The sequence below is a fragment of the Oryzias latipes genome, chromosome 11 (assembly GCF_053564925.1).
Source record: "Oryzias latipes strain Hd-rR chromosome 11, Olatipes_Hd-rR_3.1".
Classification (NCBI taxonomy): Eukaryota; Metazoa; Chordata; class Actinopteri; order Beloniformes; family Adrianichthyidae; genus Oryzias; species Oryzias latipes.
Window position 1 is genome coordinate 2,129,350 of NC_136247.1, and position 16,300 is coordinate 2,145,649.

General features: G+C 42.6%; 14 non-coding genes across 14 annotated transcripts; 5 read left to right on the forward strand and 9 right to left on the reverse strand.

The window, feature by feature from the left end:
- Positions 1 to 48: 48 nt before the first annotated feature.
- On the reverse strand, positions 49 to 120 carry trnad-guc (transfer RNA aspartic acid (anticodon GUC)). The gene has a single exon. It is a non-coding gene; the product is annotated as a tRNA-Asp (tRNA).
- A 207-nt stretch (positions 121 to 327) lies between these two features.
- On the forward strand, positions 328 to 401 carry trnan-guu (transfer RNA asparagine (anticodon GUU)). The gene has a single exon. It is a non-coding gene; the product is annotated as a tRNA-Asn (tRNA).
- Positions 402 to 1,867: 1,466 nt separating this feature from the next.
- On the reverse strand, positions 1,868 to 1,939 carry trnad-guc (transfer RNA aspartic acid (anticodon GUC)). Its single transcript has one exon. It is a non-coding gene; the product is annotated as a tRNA-Asp (tRNA).
- A 207-nt stretch (positions 1,940 to 2,146) lies between these two features.
- On the forward strand, positions 2,147 to 2,220 carry trnan-guu (transfer RNA asparagine (anticodon GUU)). The gene has a single exon. It is a non-coding gene; the product is annotated as a tRNA-Asn (tRNA).
- A 1,442-nt stretch (positions 2,221 to 3,662) lies between these two features.
- Positions 3,663 to 3,734, reverse strand: trnad-guc (transfer RNA aspartic acid (anticodon GUC)). The gene has a single exon. It is a non-coding gene; the product is annotated as a tRNA-Asp (tRNA).
- Positions 3,735 to 5,456: 1,722 nt separating this feature from the next.
- Positions 5,457 to 5,528, reverse strand: trnad-guc (transfer RNA aspartic acid (anticodon GUC)). The gene has a single exon. It is a non-coding gene; the product is annotated as a tRNA-Asp (tRNA).
- Positions 5,529 to 7,251: 1,723 nt separating this feature from the next.
- Positions 7,252 to 7,323, reverse strand: trnad-guc (transfer RNA aspartic acid (anticodon GUC)). The gene has a single exon. It is a non-coding gene; the product is annotated as a tRNA-Asp (tRNA).
- Positions 7,324 to 7,530: 207 nt separating this feature from the next.
- Positions 7,531 to 7,604, forward strand: trnan-guu (transfer RNA asparagine (anticodon GUU)). Its single transcript has one exon. It is a non-coding gene; the product is annotated as a tRNA-Asn (tRNA).
- A 1,442-nt stretch (positions 7,605 to 9,046) lies between these two features.
- On the reverse strand, positions 9,047 to 9,118 carry trnad-guc (transfer RNA aspartic acid (anticodon GUC)). The gene has a single exon. It is a non-coding gene; the product is annotated as a tRNA-Asp (tRNA).
- A 207-nt stretch (positions 9,119 to 9,325) lies between these two features.
- On the forward strand, positions 9,326 to 9,399 carry trnan-guu (transfer RNA asparagine (anticodon GUU)). Its single transcript has one exon. It is a non-coding gene; the product is annotated as a tRNA-Asn (tRNA).
- Positions 9,400 to 10,841: 1,442 nt separating this feature from the next.
- trnad-guc (transfer RNA aspartic acid (anticodon GUC)) lies at positions 10,842 to 10,913 on the reverse strand. The gene has a single exon. It is a non-coding gene; the product is annotated as a tRNA-Asp (tRNA).
- A 1,722-nt stretch (positions 10,914 to 12,635) lies between these two features.
- Positions 12,636 to 12,707, reverse strand: trnad-guc (transfer RNA aspartic acid (anticodon GUC)). The gene has a single exon. It is a non-coding gene; the product is annotated as a tRNA-Asp (tRNA).
- A 1,723-nt stretch (positions 12,708 to 14,430) lies between these two features.
- On the reverse strand, positions 14,431 to 14,502 carry trnad-guc (transfer RNA aspartic acid (anticodon GUC)). Its single transcript has one exon. It is a non-coding gene; the product is annotated as a tRNA-Asp (tRNA).
- A 207-nt stretch (positions 14,503 to 14,709) lies between these two features.
- On the forward strand, positions 14,710 to 14,783 carry trnan-guu (transfer RNA asparagine (anticodon GUU)). Its single transcript has one exon. It is a non-coding gene; the product is annotated as a tRNA-Asn (tRNA).
- The last annotated feature ends 1,517 nt before the right edge of the window (positions 14,784 to 16,300 follow it).

Here is a 16,300-nt window from a genome sequence, read left to right on the forward strand (position 1 = left end):
ATAATGTGTTTTCTAGGAGCCAGTTGAAGGCTGAACTAGAAAAGGGCTCTCCCCGTCAGGGAATCGAACCCTGGTCTTCCGCGTGACAGGCGGAGATACTGTCCACTATACTAACGAGGAACTGACACACTTGAACAAACATGTCGAAGATGGGTCACAGACGAGCTGGGATGCACACTTTGTTTCCTCAATGGATGAAGTGGCATGAAAAACCAATTCAAATGCAATCTCTCACAAACAGACTTTTTAGTCCATTTCAAATAAGAAATGACATGTCGTCATTTACCAACAAGCACTATAATCAGAATGGTATTTTCCACACATGTTGTCTCTGTGGCGCAATAGGCTAGCGCGTTCGGCTGTTAACCGAAAGGTTGGTGGTTCAAGCCCACCCAGAGGCGTTGATTACTCCTGTCCTTCCTTCAATGCTAGTCTCATGTTTACTTCTATCTGGTTAGCTAATTTACTCAGTACTTTCATCCCTCAGCTCATGTAACTTTCTTAACTTCAGCTCATGTAACTTTCTTAACTTCATATTCAAATCCAAATATTTCCCCAGACTCATGAAAATGCTAGAGTGGACACAAAGAGTGGGTGGGACAAGTGCTTTGGAACTTCAAAAGTACACAAAGCACAGGCCTCTTCTGTGCTGCTGCAACACACAGCCGGTTAATTTGGATGGACGCTCAAGCTTTCCCTAGGGCTGTAGGCTGAAGAACGTCCTGGCGCTGCCAACAGACATAGTTCCACTACATTGCAACTACTGAGTATCTTGGTTACTCCACAAGCAAAACACCTCAGTAGACGCCCTGCTTGACAATTCAGTTCAAAAAGAAAGGGCCTTTTTCTCAATTCAATCTTTGCCTTCTGAGCAAGCAAGCACTTGTTAGTTTCACACTTTCCAAAGCTGGTCCTGGAAGATGTCAGGATGGACGAGGAGTCCGACGCACTGCGCTATAGTTGCAGTCTCGTACTGGCACCTGTTTGAATGCAACTTCTGACATTCAGCCAGCAGTCATGCTTATGCTCAGCTGTCCTCAACAATGTAACAGTGCATTATATTTACTGTCAAGCAACATCACCAACAAACTTGGTTGATGTCAAGTCATTCAGACAAAACGGACCTGTTTCTCTTTGGAGACTGTTGTCGGATGTGCTGGAAATGACGGAAAGACTGATCAATGCTTTCTGATTGCCTTTATCAGAAAACTCTTTCTGAGGTTCTGTGTGGTTTGTTTTGTATTTGTTTATAAGAACTTCAATTATATGGAATTTTCAGTTTTAAAGTGAATGGAAAAGGACAAGATGGGATTTCCTGGCGGTGAGAATTGATCTCATCACCAAGGAAACAACTTCTTAGGTCTTTGTCAGACAAGTTACAAATTGTATTTGTCCTTATTCCGGGAGGATTAAGGGCTACCTGGCTGTCATTGGATGCTATTGAAAGAGGTGTCAAGTCATTGCATTAGAACAATCGGTCTGACGACTTAGCTGTAATGCACAGTGGGCATCTTGTTGAACTTACCAAAACCTAACCTTAATTGTGAGAAAACAATGTCATGTCCTTCTTTGAAAGCTGTCTTTGAGAAGAAGCAGAAATGTGACAAGTGCCATATAGGACAGAAGCACTAAAGCTTTAGATGTGGACAAATGTTGTGAAACAGACAGTGCATTTAGAATAAATATTTGAGTCGCAAAGAATTGTGGGGTTCATGAATTACCTGTTGATTCTTGCAAAGAAGGCGGCCATTTTTGTGACACCACAGTGAGTGTGTAGGAGTTGATAGAGGTTTCACCAGCAAATAGGGGTTGGTGCAAGATAATGTGTTTTCTAGGAGCCAGTTGAAGGCTGAACTAGAAAAGGGCTCTCCCCGTCAGGGAATCGAACCCTGGTCTTCCGCGTGACAGGCGGAGATACTGTCCACTATACTAACGAGGAACTGACACACTTGAACAAACATGTCGAAGATGGGTCACAGACGAGCTGGGATGCACACTTTGTTTCCTCAATGGATGAAGTGGCATGAAAAACCAATTCAAATGCAATCTCTCACAAACAGACTTTTTAGTCCATTTCAAATAAGAAATGACATGTCATCATTTACCAACAAGCACTATAATCAGAATGGTATTTTCCACACATGTTGTCTCTGTGGCGCAATAGGCTAGCGCGTTTGGCTGTTAACCAAAAGGTTGGTGGTTCAAGCCCACCCAGAGGCGTTGATTACTCATGTCCTTCCTTCAATGCTAGTCTCATGTTTACTTCTATCTGGTTAGCTAATTTACTCAGTACTTTCATCCCTCAGCTCATGTAACTTTCTTAACTTCATATTCAAATCCAAATATTTCCCCAGACTCATGAAAATGCAAGAGTGGACACAAAGAGTGGGTGGGACAAGTGCTTTGGAGCTTCAAAAGTACACAAAGCACAGGCCTCTTCTGTGCTGCTGCAACACACAGCCTGTTAATTTGGATGGACGCTCAAGCTTTCCCTAGGGCTGTAGGCTGAAGAACGTCCTGGCGCTGCCAACAGACATAGTTCCACTACATTGCAACTACTGAGTATCTTGGTTACTCCACAAGCAAAACACCTCAGTAGACGCCCTGCTTGACAATTCAGTTCAAAAAGAAAGGGCCTTTTTCTCAATTCAATCTTTGCCTTCTGAGCAAGCAAGCACTTGTTAGTTTCACACTTTCCAAAGCTGGTCCTGGAAGATGTCAGGATGGACGAGGAGTCCGACGCACTGCGCTATAGTTGCAGTCTCGTACTGGCACCTGTTTGAATGCAACTTCTGACATTCAGCCAGCAGTCATGCTTATGCTCAGCTGTCCTCAACAATGTAACAGTGCATTATATTTACTGTCAAGCAACATCACCAACAAACTTGGTTGATGTCAAGTCATTCAGACAAAACGGACCTGTTTCTCTTTGGAGACTGTTGTCGGATGTGCTGGAAATGACGGAAAGACTGATCAATCCTTTCTGATTGCCTTTATCAGAAAACTCTTTCTGAGGTTCTGTGTGGTTTGTTTTGTATTTGTTTATAAGAACTTCAATTATATGGAATTTTCAGTTTTAAAGTGAATGGAAAAGGACAAGATGGGATTTCCTGGCGGTGAGAATTGATCTCATCACCAAGGAAACAACTTCTTAGGTCTTTGTCAGACAAGTTACAAATTGTATTTGTCCTTATTCCGGGAGGATTAAGGGCTACCTGGCTGTCATTGGATGCTATTGAAAGAGGTGTCAAGTCATTGCATTAGAACAATCGGTCTGACGACTTAGCTGTAATGCACAGTGGGCATCTTGTTGAACTTACCAAAACCTAACCTTAATTGTGAGAAAACAATGTCATGTCCTTCTTTGAAAGCTGTCTTTGAAAAGAAGCAGAAATGTGACAAGTGCCATATAGGACAGAAGCACTAAAGCTTTAGATGTGGACAAATGTTGTGAAACAGACAGTGCATTTAGAATAAATATTTGAGTCGCAAAGAATTGTGGGGTTCATGAATTACCTGTTGATTCTTGCAAAGAAGGCGGCCATTTTTGTGACACCACAGTGAGTGTGTAGGAGTTGATAGAGGTTTCACCAGCAAATAGGGGTTGGTGCAAGATAATGTGTTTTCTAGGAGCCAGTTGAAGGCTGAACTAGAAAAGGGCTCTCCCCGTCAGGGAATCGAACCCTGGTCTTCCGCGTGACAGGCGGAGATACTGTCCACTATACTAACGAGGAACTGACACACTTGAACAAACATGTCGAAGATGGGTCACAGACGAGCTGGGATGCACACTTTGTTTCCTCAATGGATGAAGTGGCATGAAAAACCAATTCAAATGCAATCTCTCACAAACAGACTTTTTAGTCCATTTCAAATAAGAAATGACATGTCATCATTTACCAACAAGCACTATAATCAGAATGGTATTTTCCACACATGTTGTCTCTGTGGCGCAATAGGCTAGCGCGTTCGGCTGTTAACCAAAAGGTTGGTGGTTCAAGCCCACCCGGAGGCGTTGATTACTCCTGTCCTTCCTTCAATGCTAGTCTCATGTTTACTTCTATCTGGTTAGCTAATTTACTCAGTACTTTCATCCCTCAGCTCATGTAACTTTCTTAACTTCATATTCAAATCCAAATATTTCCCCAGACTCATGAAAATGCAAGAGTGGACACAAAGAGTGGGTGGGACAAGTGCTTTGGAACTTCAAAAGTACACAAAGCACAGGCCTCTTCTGTGCTGCTGCAACACACAGCCTGTTAATTTGGATGGACGCTCAAGCTTTCCCTAGGGCTGTAGGCTGAAGAACGTCCTGGCGCTGCCAACAGACATAGTTCCACTACATTGCAACTGCTGAGTATCTTGGTTACTCCACAAGCAAAACACCTCAGTAGATGCCCTGCTTGACAATTCAGTTCAAAAAGAAAGGGCCTTTTTCTCAATTCAATCTTTGCCTTCTGAGCAAGCAAGCACTTGTTAGTTTCACACTTTCCAAAGCTGGTCCTGGAAGATGTCAGGATGGACGAGGAGTCCGACGCACTGCGCTATAGTTGCAGTCTCGTACTGGCACGTGTTTGAATGCAACTTCTGACATTCAGCCAGCAGTCATGCTTATGCTCAGCTGTCCTCAACAATGTAACAGTGCATTATATTTACTGTCAAGCAACATCACCAACAAACTTGGTTGATGTCAAGTCATTCAGACAAAACGGACCTGTTTCTCTTTGGAGACTGTTGTCGGATGTGCTGGAAATGACGGAAAGACTGATCAATCCTTTCTGATTGCCTTTATCATAAAACTCTTTCTGAGGTTCTGTGTGGTTTGTTTTGTATTTGTTTATAAGAACTTCAATTATATGGAATTTTCAGTTTTAAAGTGAATGGAAAAGGACAAGATGGGATTTCCTGGCGGTGAGAATTGATCTCATCACCAAGGAAACAACTTCTTAGGTCTTTGTCAGACAAGTTACAAATTGTATTTGTCCTTATTCCGGGAGGATTAAGGGCTACCCGGCTGTCATTGGATGCTATTGAAAGAGGTGTCAAGTCATTGCATTAGAACAATCGGTCTGACGACTTAGCTGTAATGCACAGTGGGCATCTTGTTGAACTTACCAAAACCTAACCTTAATTGTGAGAAAACAATGTCATGTCCTTCTTTGAAAGCTGTCTTTGAAAAGAAGCAGAAATGTGACAAGTGCCATATAGGACAGAAGCACTAAAGCTTTAGATGTGGACAAATGTTGTGAAACAGACAGTGCATTTAGAATAAATATTTGAGTCGCAAAGAATTGTGGGGTTCATGAATTACCTGTTGATTCTTGCAAAGAAGGCGGCCATTTTTGTGACACCACAGTGAGTGTGTAGGAGTTGATAGAGGTTTCACCAGCAAATAGGGGTTGGTGCAAGATAATGTGTTTTCTAGGAGCCAGTTGAAGGCTGAACTAGAAAAGGCTCTCCCCGTCAGGGAATCGAACCCTGGTCTTCCGCGTGACAGGCGGAGATACTGTCCACTATACTAACGAGGAACTGACACACTTGAACAAACATGTCGAAGATGGGTCACAGACGAGCTGGGATGCACACTTTGTTTCCTCAATGGATGAAGTGGCATGAAAAACCAATTCAAATGCAATCTCTCACAAACAGACTTTTTAGTCCATTTCAAATAAGAAATGACATGTCATCATTTACCAACAAGCACTATAATCAGAATGGTATTTTCCACACATGTTGTCTCTGTGGCGCAATAGGCTAGCGCGTTCGGCTGTTAACCAAAAGGTTGGTGGTTCAAGCCCACCCAGAGGCGTTGATTACTCCTGTCCTTCCTTCAATGCTAGTCTCATGTTTACTTCTATCTGGTTAGCTAATTTACTCAGTACTTTCATCCCTCAGCTCATGTAACTTTCTTAACTTCATATTCAAATCCAAATATTTCCCCAGACTCATGAAAATGCAAGAGTGGACACAAAGAGTGGGTGGGACAAGTGCTTTGGAACTTCAAAAGTACACAAAGCACAGGCCTCTTCTGTGCTGCTGCAACACACAGCCTGTTAATTTGGATGGACGCTCAAGCTTTCCCTAGGGCTGTAGGCTGAAGAACGTCCTGGCGCTGCCAACAGACATAGTTCCACTACATTGCAACTACTGAGTATCTTGGTTACTCCACAAGCAAAACACCTCAGTAGACGCCCTGCTTGACAATTCAGTTCAAAAAGAAAGGGCCTTTTTCTCAATTCAATCTTTGCCTTCTGAGCAAGCAAGCACTTGTTGGTTTCACACTTTCTAAAGCTGGTCCTGGAAGATGTCAGGATGGACGAGGAGTCCGACGCACTGCGCTATAGTTGCAGTCTCGTACTGGCACGTGTTTGAATGCAACTTCTGACATTCAGCCAGCAGTCATGCTTATGCTCAGCTGTCCTCAACAATGTAACAGTGCATTATATTTACTGTCAAGCAACATCACCAACAAACTTGGTTGATGTCAAGTCATTCAGACAAAACGGACCTGTTTCTCTTTGGAGACTGTTGTCGGATGTGCTGGAAATGACGGAAAGACTGATCAATCCTTTCTGATTGCCTTTATCAGAAAACTCTTTCTGAGGTTCTGTGTGGTTTGTTTTGTATTTGTTTATAAGAACTTCAATTACATGGAATTTTCAGTTTTAAAGTGAATGGAAAAGGACAAGATGGGATTTCCTGGCGGTGAGAATTGATCTCATCACCAAGGAAACAACTTCTTAGGTCTTTGTCAGACAAGTTACAAATTGTATTTGTCCTTATTCCGGGAGGATTAAGGGCTACCTGGCTGTCATTGGATGCTATTGAAAGAAGTGTCAAGTCATTGCATTAGAACAATCGGTCTGACGACTTAGCTGTAATGCACAGTGGGCATCTTGTTGAACTTACCAAAACCTAACCTTAATTGTGAGAAAACAATGTCATGTCCTTCTTTGAAAGCTGTCTTTGAAAAGAAGCAGAAATGTGACAAGTGCCATATAGGACAGAAGCACTAAAGCTTTAGATGTGGACAAATGTTGTGAAACAGACAGTGCATTTAGAATAAATATTTGAGTCGCAAAGAATTGTGGGGTTCATGAATTACCTGTTGATTCTTGCAAAGAAGGCGGCCATTTTTGTGACACCACAGTGAGTGTGTAGGAGTTGATAGAGGTTTCACCAGCAAATAGGGGTTGGTGCAAGATAATGTGTTTTCTAGGAGCCAGTTGAAGGCTGAACTAGAAAAGGGCTCTCCCCGTCAGGGAATCGAACCCTGGTCTTCCGCGTGACAGGCGGAGATACTGTCCACTATACTAACGAGGAACTGACACACTTGAACAAACATGTCGAAGATGGGTCACAGACGAGCTGGGATGCACACTTTGTTTCCTCAATGGATGAAGTGGCATGAAAAACCAATTCAAATGCAATCTCTCACAAACAGACTTTTTAGTCCATTTCAAATAAGAAATGACATGTCATCATTTACCAACAAGCACTATAATCAGAATGGTATTTTCCACACATGTTGTCTCTGTGGCGCAATAGGCTAGCGCGTTCGGCTGTTAACCGAAAGGTTGGTGGTTCAAGCCCACCCAGAGGCTTTGATTACTCCTGTCCTTCCTTCAATGCTAGTTTCATGTTTACTTCTATCTGGTTAGCTAATTTACTCAGTACTTTCATCCCTCAGCTCATGTAACTTTCTTAACTTCATATTCAAATCCAAATATTTCCCCAGACTCATGAAAATGCAAGAGTGGACACAAAGAGTGGGTGGGACAAGTGCTTTGGAACTTCAAAAGTACACAAAGCACAGGCCTCTTCTGTGCTGCTGCAACACACAGCCTGTTAATTTGGATGGACGCTCAAGCTTTCCCTAGGGCTGTAGGCTGAAGAACGTCCTGGCGCTGCCAACAGACATAGTTCCACTACATTGCAACTACTGAGTATCTTGGTTACTCCACAAGCAAAACACCTCAGTAGACGCCCTGCTTGACAATTCAGTTCAAAAAGAAAGGGCCTTTTTCTCAATTCAATCTTTGCCTTCTGAGCAAGCAAGCACTTGTTAGTTTCACACTTTCCAAAGCTGGTCCTGGAAGATGTCAGGATGGACGAGGAGTCCGACGCACTGCGCTATAGTTGCAGTCTCGTACTGGCACGTGTTTGAATGCAACTTCTGACATTCAGCCAGCAGTCATGCTTATGCTCAGCTGTCCTCAACAATGTAACAGTGCATTATATTTACTGTCAAGCAACATCACCAACAAACTTGGTTGATGTCAAGTCATTCAGACAAAACGGACCTGTTTCTCTTTGGAGACTGTTGTCGGATGTGCTGGAAATGACGGAAAGACTGATCAATCCTTTCTGATTGCCTTTATCAGAAAACTCTTTCTGAGGTTCTGTGTGGTTTGTTTTGTATTTGTTTATAAGAACTTAAATTATATGAAATTTTCAGTTTTAAAGTGAATGGAAAAGGACAAGATGGCATTTCCTGGCGGTGAGAATTGATCTCATCACCAAGGAAACAACTTCTTAGGTCTTTGTCAGACAAGTTACAAATTGTATTTGTCCTTATTCCGGGAGGATTAAGGGCTACCTGGCTGTCATTGGATGCTATTGAAAGAGGTGTCAAGTCATTGCATTAGAACAATCGGTCTGACGACTTAGCTGTAATGCACAGTGGGCATCTTGTTGAACTTACCAAAACCTAACCTTAATTGTGAGAAAACAATGTCATGTCCTTCTTTGAAAGCTGTCTTTGAAAAGAAGCAGAAATGTGACAAGTGCCATATAGGACAGAAGCACTAAAGCTTTAGATGTGGACAAATGTTGTGAAACAGACAGTGCATTTAGAATAAATATTTGAGTCGCAAAGAATTGTGGGGTTCATGAATTACCTGTTGATTCTTGCAAAGAAGGCGGCCATTTTTGTGACACCACAGTGAGTGTGTAGGAGTTGATAGAGGTTTCACCAGCAAATAGGGGTTGGTGCAAGATAATGTGTTTTCTAGGAGCCAGTTGAAGGCTGAACTAGAAAAGGGCTCTCCCCGTCAGGGAATCGAACCCTGGTCTTCCGCGTGACAGGCGGAGATACTGTCCACTATACTAACGAGGAACTGACACACTTGAACAAACATGTCGAAGATGGGTCACAGACGAGCTGGGATGCACACTTTGTTTCCTCAATGGATGAAGTGGCATGAAAAACCAATTCAAATGCAATCTCTCACAAACAGACTTTTTAGTCCATTTCAAATAAGAAATGACATGTCATCATTTACCAACAAGCACTATAATCAGAATGGTATTTTCCACACATGTTGTCTCTGTGGCGCAATAGGCTAGCGCGTTTGGCTGTTAACCAAAAGGTTGGTGGTTCAAGCCCACCCAGAGGCGTTGATTACTCATGTCCTTCCTTCAATGCTAGTCTCATGTTTACTTCTATCTGGTTAGCTAATTTACTCAGTACTTTCATCCCTCAGCTCATGTAACTTTCTTAACTTCATATTCAAATCCAAATATTTCCCCAGACTCATGAAAATGCAAGAGTGGACACAAAGAGTGGGTGGGACAAGTGCTTTGGAGCTTCAAAAGTACACAAAGCACAGGCCTCTTCTGTGCTGCTGCAACACACAGCCTGTTAATTTGGATGGACGCTCAAGCTTTCCCTAGGGCTGTAGGCTGAAGAACGTCCTGGCGCTGCCAACAGACATAGTTCCACTACATTGCAACTACTGAGTATCTTGGTTACTCCACAAGCAAAACACCTCAGTAGACGCCCTGCTTGACAATTCAGTTCAAAAAGAAAGGGCCTTTTTCTCAATTCAATCTTTGCCTTCTGAGCAAGCAAGCACTTGTTAGTTTCACACTTTCCAAAGCTGGTCCTGGAAGATGTCAGGATGGACGAGGAGTCCGACGCACTGCGCTATAGTTGCAGTCTCGTACTGGCACCTGTTTGAATGCAACTTCTGACATTCAGCCAGCAGTCATGCTTATGCTCAGCTGTCCTCAACAATGTAACAGTGCATTATATTTACTGTCAAGCAACATCACCAACAAACTTGGTTGATGTCAAGTCATTCAGACAAAACGGACCTGTTTCTCTTTGGAGACTGTTGTCGGATGTGCTGGAAATGACGGAAAGACTGATCAATCCTTTCTGATTGCCTTTATCAGAAAACTCTTTCTGAGGTTCTGTGTGGTTTGTTTTGTATTTGTTTATAAGAACTTCAATTATATGGAATTTTCAGTTTTAAAGTGAATGGAAAAGGACAAGATGGGATTTCCTGGCGGTGAGAATTGATCTCATCACCAAGGAAACAACTTCTTAGGTCTTTGTCAGACAAGTTACAAATTGTATTTGTCCTTATTCCGGGAGGATTAAGGGCTACCTGGCTGTCATTGGATGCTATTGAAAGAGGTGTCAAGTCATTGCATTAGAACAATCGGTCTGACGACTTAGCTGTAATGCACAGTGGGCATCTTGTTGAACTTACCAAAACCTAACCTTAATTGTGAGAAAACAATGTCATGTCCTTCTTTGAAAGCTGTCTTTGAAAAGAAGCAGAAATGTGACAAGTGCCATATAGGACAGAAGCACTAAAGCTTTAGATGTGGACAAATGTTGTGAAACAGACAGTGCATTTAGAATAAATATTTGAGTCGCAAAGAATTGTGGGGTTCATGAATTACCTGTTGATTCTTGCAAAGAAGGCGGCCATTTTTGTGACACCACAGTGAGTGTGTAGGAGTTGATAGAGGTTTCACCAGCAAATAGGGGTTGGTGCAAGATAATGTGTTTTCTAGGAGCCAGTTGAAGGCTGAACTAGAAAAGGGCTCTCCCCGTCAGGGAATCGAACCCTGGTCTTCCGCGTGACAGGCGGAGATACTGTCCACTATACTAACGAGGAACTGACACACTTGAACAAACATGTCGAAGATGGGTCACAGACGAGCTGGGATGCACACTTTGTTTCCTCAATGGATGAAGTGGCATGAAAAACCAATTCAAATGCAATCTCTCACAAACAGACTTTTTAGTCCATTTCAAATAAGAAATGACATGTCATCATTTACCAACAAGCACTATAATCAGAATGGTATTTTCCACACATGTTGTCTCTGTGGCGCAATAGGCTAGCGCGTTCGGCTGTTAACCAAAAGGTTGGTGGTTCAAGCCCACCCGGAGGCGTTGATTACTCCTGTCCTTCCTTCAATGCTAGTCTCATGTTTACTTCTATCTGGTTAGCTAATTTACTCAGTACTTTCATCCCTCAGCTCATGTAACTTTCTTAACTTCATATTCAAATCCAAATATTTCCCCAGACTCATGAAAATGCAAGAGTGGACACAAAGAGTGGGTGGGACAAGTGCTTTGGAACTTCAAAAGTACACAAAGCACAGGCCTCTTCTGTGCTGCTGCAACACACAGCCTGTTAATTTGGATGGACGCTCAAGCTTTCCCTAGGGCTGTAGGCTGAAGAACGTCCTGGCGCTGCCAACAGACATAGTTCCACTACATTGCAACTGCTGAGTATCTTGGTTACTCCACAAGCAAAACACCTCAGTAGATGCCCTGCTTGACAATTCAGTTCAAAAAGAAAGGGCCTTTTTCTCAATTCAATCTTTGCCTTCTGAGCAAGCAAGCACTTGTTAGTTTCACACTTTCCAAAGCTGGTCCTGGAAGATGTCAGGATGGACGAGGAGTCCGACGCACTGCGCTATAGTTGCAGTCTCGTACTGGCACGTGTTTGAATGCAACTTCTGACATTCAGCCAGCAGTCATGCTTATGCTCAGCTGTCCTCAACAATGTAACAGTGCATTATATTTACTGTCAAGCAACATCACCAACAAACTTGGTTGATGTCAAGTCATTCAGACAAAACGGACCTGTTTCTCTTTGGAGACTGTTGTCGGATGTGCTGGAAATGACGGAAAGACTGATCAATCCTTTCTGATTGCCTTTATCATAAAACTCTTTCTGAGGTTCTGTGTGGTTTGTTTTGTATTTGTTTATAAGAACTTCAATTATATGGAATTTTCAGTTTTAAAGTGAATGGAAAAGGACAAGATGGGATTTCCTGGCGGTGAGAATTGATCTCATCACCAAGGAAACAACTTCTTAGGTCTTTGTCAGACAAGTTACAAATTGTATTTGTCCTTATTCCGGGAGGATTAAGGGCTACCCGGCTGTCATTGGATGCTATTGAAAGAGGTGTCAAGTCATTGCATTAGAACAATCGGTCTGACGACTTAGCTGTAATGCACAGTGGGCATCTTGTTGAACTTACCAAAACCTAACCTTAATTGTGAGAAAACAATGTCATGTCCTTCTTTGAAAGCTGTCTTTGAAAAGAAGCAGAAATGTGACAAGTGCCATATAGGACAGAAGCACTAAAGCTTTAGATGTGGACAAATGTTGTGAAACAGACAGTGCATTTAGAATAAATATTTGAGTCGCAAAGAATTGTGGGGTTCATGAATTACCTGTTGATTCTTGCAAAGAAGGCGGCCATTTTTGTGACACCACAGTGAGTGTGTAGGAGTTGATAGAGGTTTCACCAGCAAATAGGGGTTGGTGCAAGATAATGTGTTTTCTAGGAGCCAGTTGAAGGCTGAACTAGAAAAGGCTCTCCCCGTCAGGGAATCGAACCCTGGTCTTCCGCGTGACAGGCGGAGATACTGTCCACTATACTAACGAGGAACTGACACACTTGAACAAACATGTCGAAGATGGGTCACAGACGAGCTGGGATGCACACTTTGTTTCCTCAATGGATGAAGTGGCATGAAAAACCAATTCAAATGCAATCTCTCACAAACAGACTTTTTAGTCCATTTCAAATAAGAAATGACATGTCATCATTTACCAACAAGCACTATAATCAGAATGGTATTTTCCACACATGTTGTCTCTGTGGCGCAATAGGCTAGCGCGTTCGGCTGTTAACCAAAAGGTTGGTGGTTCAAGCCCACCCAGAGGCGTTGATTACTCCTGTCCTTCCTTCAATGCTAGTCTCATGTTTACTTCTATCTGGTTAGCTAATTTACTCAGTACTTTCATCCCTCAGCTCATGTAACTTTCTTAACTTCATATTCAAATCCAAATATTTCCCCAGACTCATGAAAATGCAAGAGTGGACACAAAGAGTGGGTGGGACAAGTGCTTTGGAACTTCAAAAGTACACAAAGCACAGGCCTCTTCTGTGCTGCTGCAACACACAGCCTGTTAATTTGGATGGACGCTCAAGCTTTCCCTAGGGCTGTAGGCTGAAGAACGTCCTGGCGCTGCCAACAGACATAGTTCCACTACATTGCAACTACTGAGTATCTTGGTTACTCCACAAGCAAAACACCTCAGTAGACGCCCTGCTTGACAATTCAGTTCAAAAAGAAAGGGCCTTTTTCTCAATTCAATCTTTGCCTTCTGAGCAAGCAAGCACTTGTTGGTTTCACACTTTCTAAAGCTGGTCCTGGAAGATGTCAGGATGGACGAGGAGTCCGACGCACTGCGCTATAGTTGCAGTCTCGTACTGGCACGTGTTTGAATGCAACTTCTGACATTCAGCCAGCAGTCATGCTTATGCTCAGCTGTCCTCAACAATGTAACAGTGCATTATATTTACTGTCAAGCAACATCACCAACAAACTTGGTTGATGTCAAGTCATTCAGACAAAACGGACCTGTTTCTCTTTGGAGACTGTTGTCGGATGTGCTGGAAATGACGGAAAGACTGATCAATCCTTTCTGATTGCCTTTATCAGAAAACTCTTTCTGAGGTTCTGTGTGGTTTGTTTTGTATTTGTTTATAAGAACTTCAATTACATGGAATTTTCAGTTTTAAAGTGAATGGAAAAGGACAAGATGGGATTTCCTGGCGGTGAGAATTGATCTCATCACCAAGGAAACAACTTCTTAGGTCTTTGTCAGACAAGTTACAAATTGTATTTGTCCTTATTCCGGGAGGATTAAGGGCTACCTGGCTGTCATTGGATGCTATTGAAAGAAGTGTCAAGTCATTGCATTAGAACAATCGGTCTGACGACTTAGCTGTAATGCACAGTGGGCATCTTGTTGAACTTACCAAAACCTAACCTTAATTGTGAGAAAACAATGTCATGTCCTTCTTTGAAAGCTGTCTTTGAAAAGAAGCAGAAATGTGACAAGTGCCATATAGGACAGAAGCACTAAAGCTTTAGATGTGGACAAATGTTGTGAAACAGACAGTGCATTTAGAATAAATATTTGAGTCGCAAAGAATTGTGGGGTTCATGAATTACCTGTTGATTCTTGCAAAGAAGGCGGCCATTTTTGTGACACCACAGTGAGTGTGTAGGAGTTGATAGAGGTTTCACCAGCAAATAGGGGTTGGTGAAAGATAGTGTGTTTTCTAGGAGCCAGTTGAAGGCTGAACTAGAAAAGGGCTCTCCCCGTCAGGGAATCGAACCCTGGTCTTCCGCGTGACAGGCGGAGATACTGTCCACTATACTAACGAGGAACTGACACACTTGAACAAACATGTCGAAGATGGGTCACAGACGAGCTGGGATGCACACTTTGTTTCCTCAATGGATGAAGTGGCATGAAAAACCAATTCAAATGCAATCTCTCACAAACAGACTTTTTAGTCCATTTCAAATAAGAAATGACATGTCATCATTTACCAACAAGCACTATAATCAGAATGGTATTTTCCACACATGTTGTCTCTGTGGCGCAATAGGCTAGCGCGTTCGGCTGTTAACCGAAAGGTTGGTGGTTCAAGCCCACCCAGAGGCTTTGATTACTCCTGTCCTTCCTTCAATGCTAGTTTCATGTTTACTTCTATCTGGTTAGCTAATTTACTCAGTACTTTCATCCCTCAGCTCATGTAACTTTCTTAACTTCATATTCAAATCCAAATATTTCCCCAGACTCATGAAAATGCAAGAGTGGACACAAAGAGTGGGTGGGACAAGTGCTTTGGAACTTCAAAAGTACACAAAGCACAGGCCTCTTCTGTGCTGCTGCAACACACAGCCTGTTAATTTGGATGGACGCTCAAGCTTTCCCTAGGGCTGTAGGCTGAAGAACGTCCTGGCGCTGCCAACAGACATAGTTCCACTACATTGCAACTACTGAGTATCTTGGTTACTCCACAAGCAAAACACCTCAGTAGACGCCCTGCTTGACAATTCAGTTCAAAAAGAAAGGGCCTTTTTCTCAATTCAATCTTTGCCTTCTGAGCAAGCAAGCACTTGTTAGTTTCACACTTTCCAAAGCTGGTCCTGGAAGATGTCAGGATGGACGAGGAGTCCGACGCACTGCGCTATAGTTGCAGTCTCGTACTGGCACGTGTTTGAATGCAACTTCTGACATTCAGCCAGCAGTCATGCTTATGCTCAGCTGTCCTCAACAATGTAACAGTGCATTATATTTACTGTCAAGCAACATCACCAACAAACTTGGTTGATGTCAAGTCATTCAGACAAAACGGACCTGTTTCTCTTTGGAGACTGTTGTCGGATGTGCTGGAAATGACGGAAAGACTGATCAATCCTTTCTGATTGCCTTTATCAGAAAACTCTTTCTGAGGTTCTGTGTGGTTTGTTTTGTATTTGTTTATAAGAACTTAAATTATATGAAATTTTCAGTTTTAAAGTGAATGGAAAAGGACAAGATGGCATTTCCTGGCGGTGAGAATTGATCTCATCACCAAGGAAACAACTTCTTAGGTCTTTGTCAGACAAGTTACAAATTGTATTTGTCCTTATTCCGGGAGGATTAAGGGCTACCTGGCTGTCATTGGATGCTATTGAAAGAGGTGTCAAGTCATTGCATTAGAACAATCGGTCTGACGACTTAGCTGTAATGCACAGTGGGCATCTTGTTGAACTTACCAAAACCTAACCTTAATTGTGAGAAAACAATGTCATGTCCTTCTTTGAAAGCTGTCTTTGAAAAGAAGCAGAAATGTGACAAGTGCCATATAGGACAGAAGCACTAAAGCTTTAGATGTGGACAAATGTTGTGAAACAGACAGTGCATTTAGAATAAATATTTGAGTCGCAAAGAATTGTGGGGTTCATGAATTACCTGTTGATTCTTGCAAAGAAGGCGGCCATTTTTGTGACACCACAGTGAGTGTGTAGGAGTTGATAGAGGTTTCACCAGCAAATAGGGGTTGGTGCAAGATAATGTGTTTTCTAGGAGCCAGTTGAAGGCTGAACTAGAAAAGGGCTCTCCCCGTCAGGGAATCGAACCCTGGTCTTCCGCGCGGGAGCCGAAAATGGTTAAGCTTAACTCTCTTAACTTTT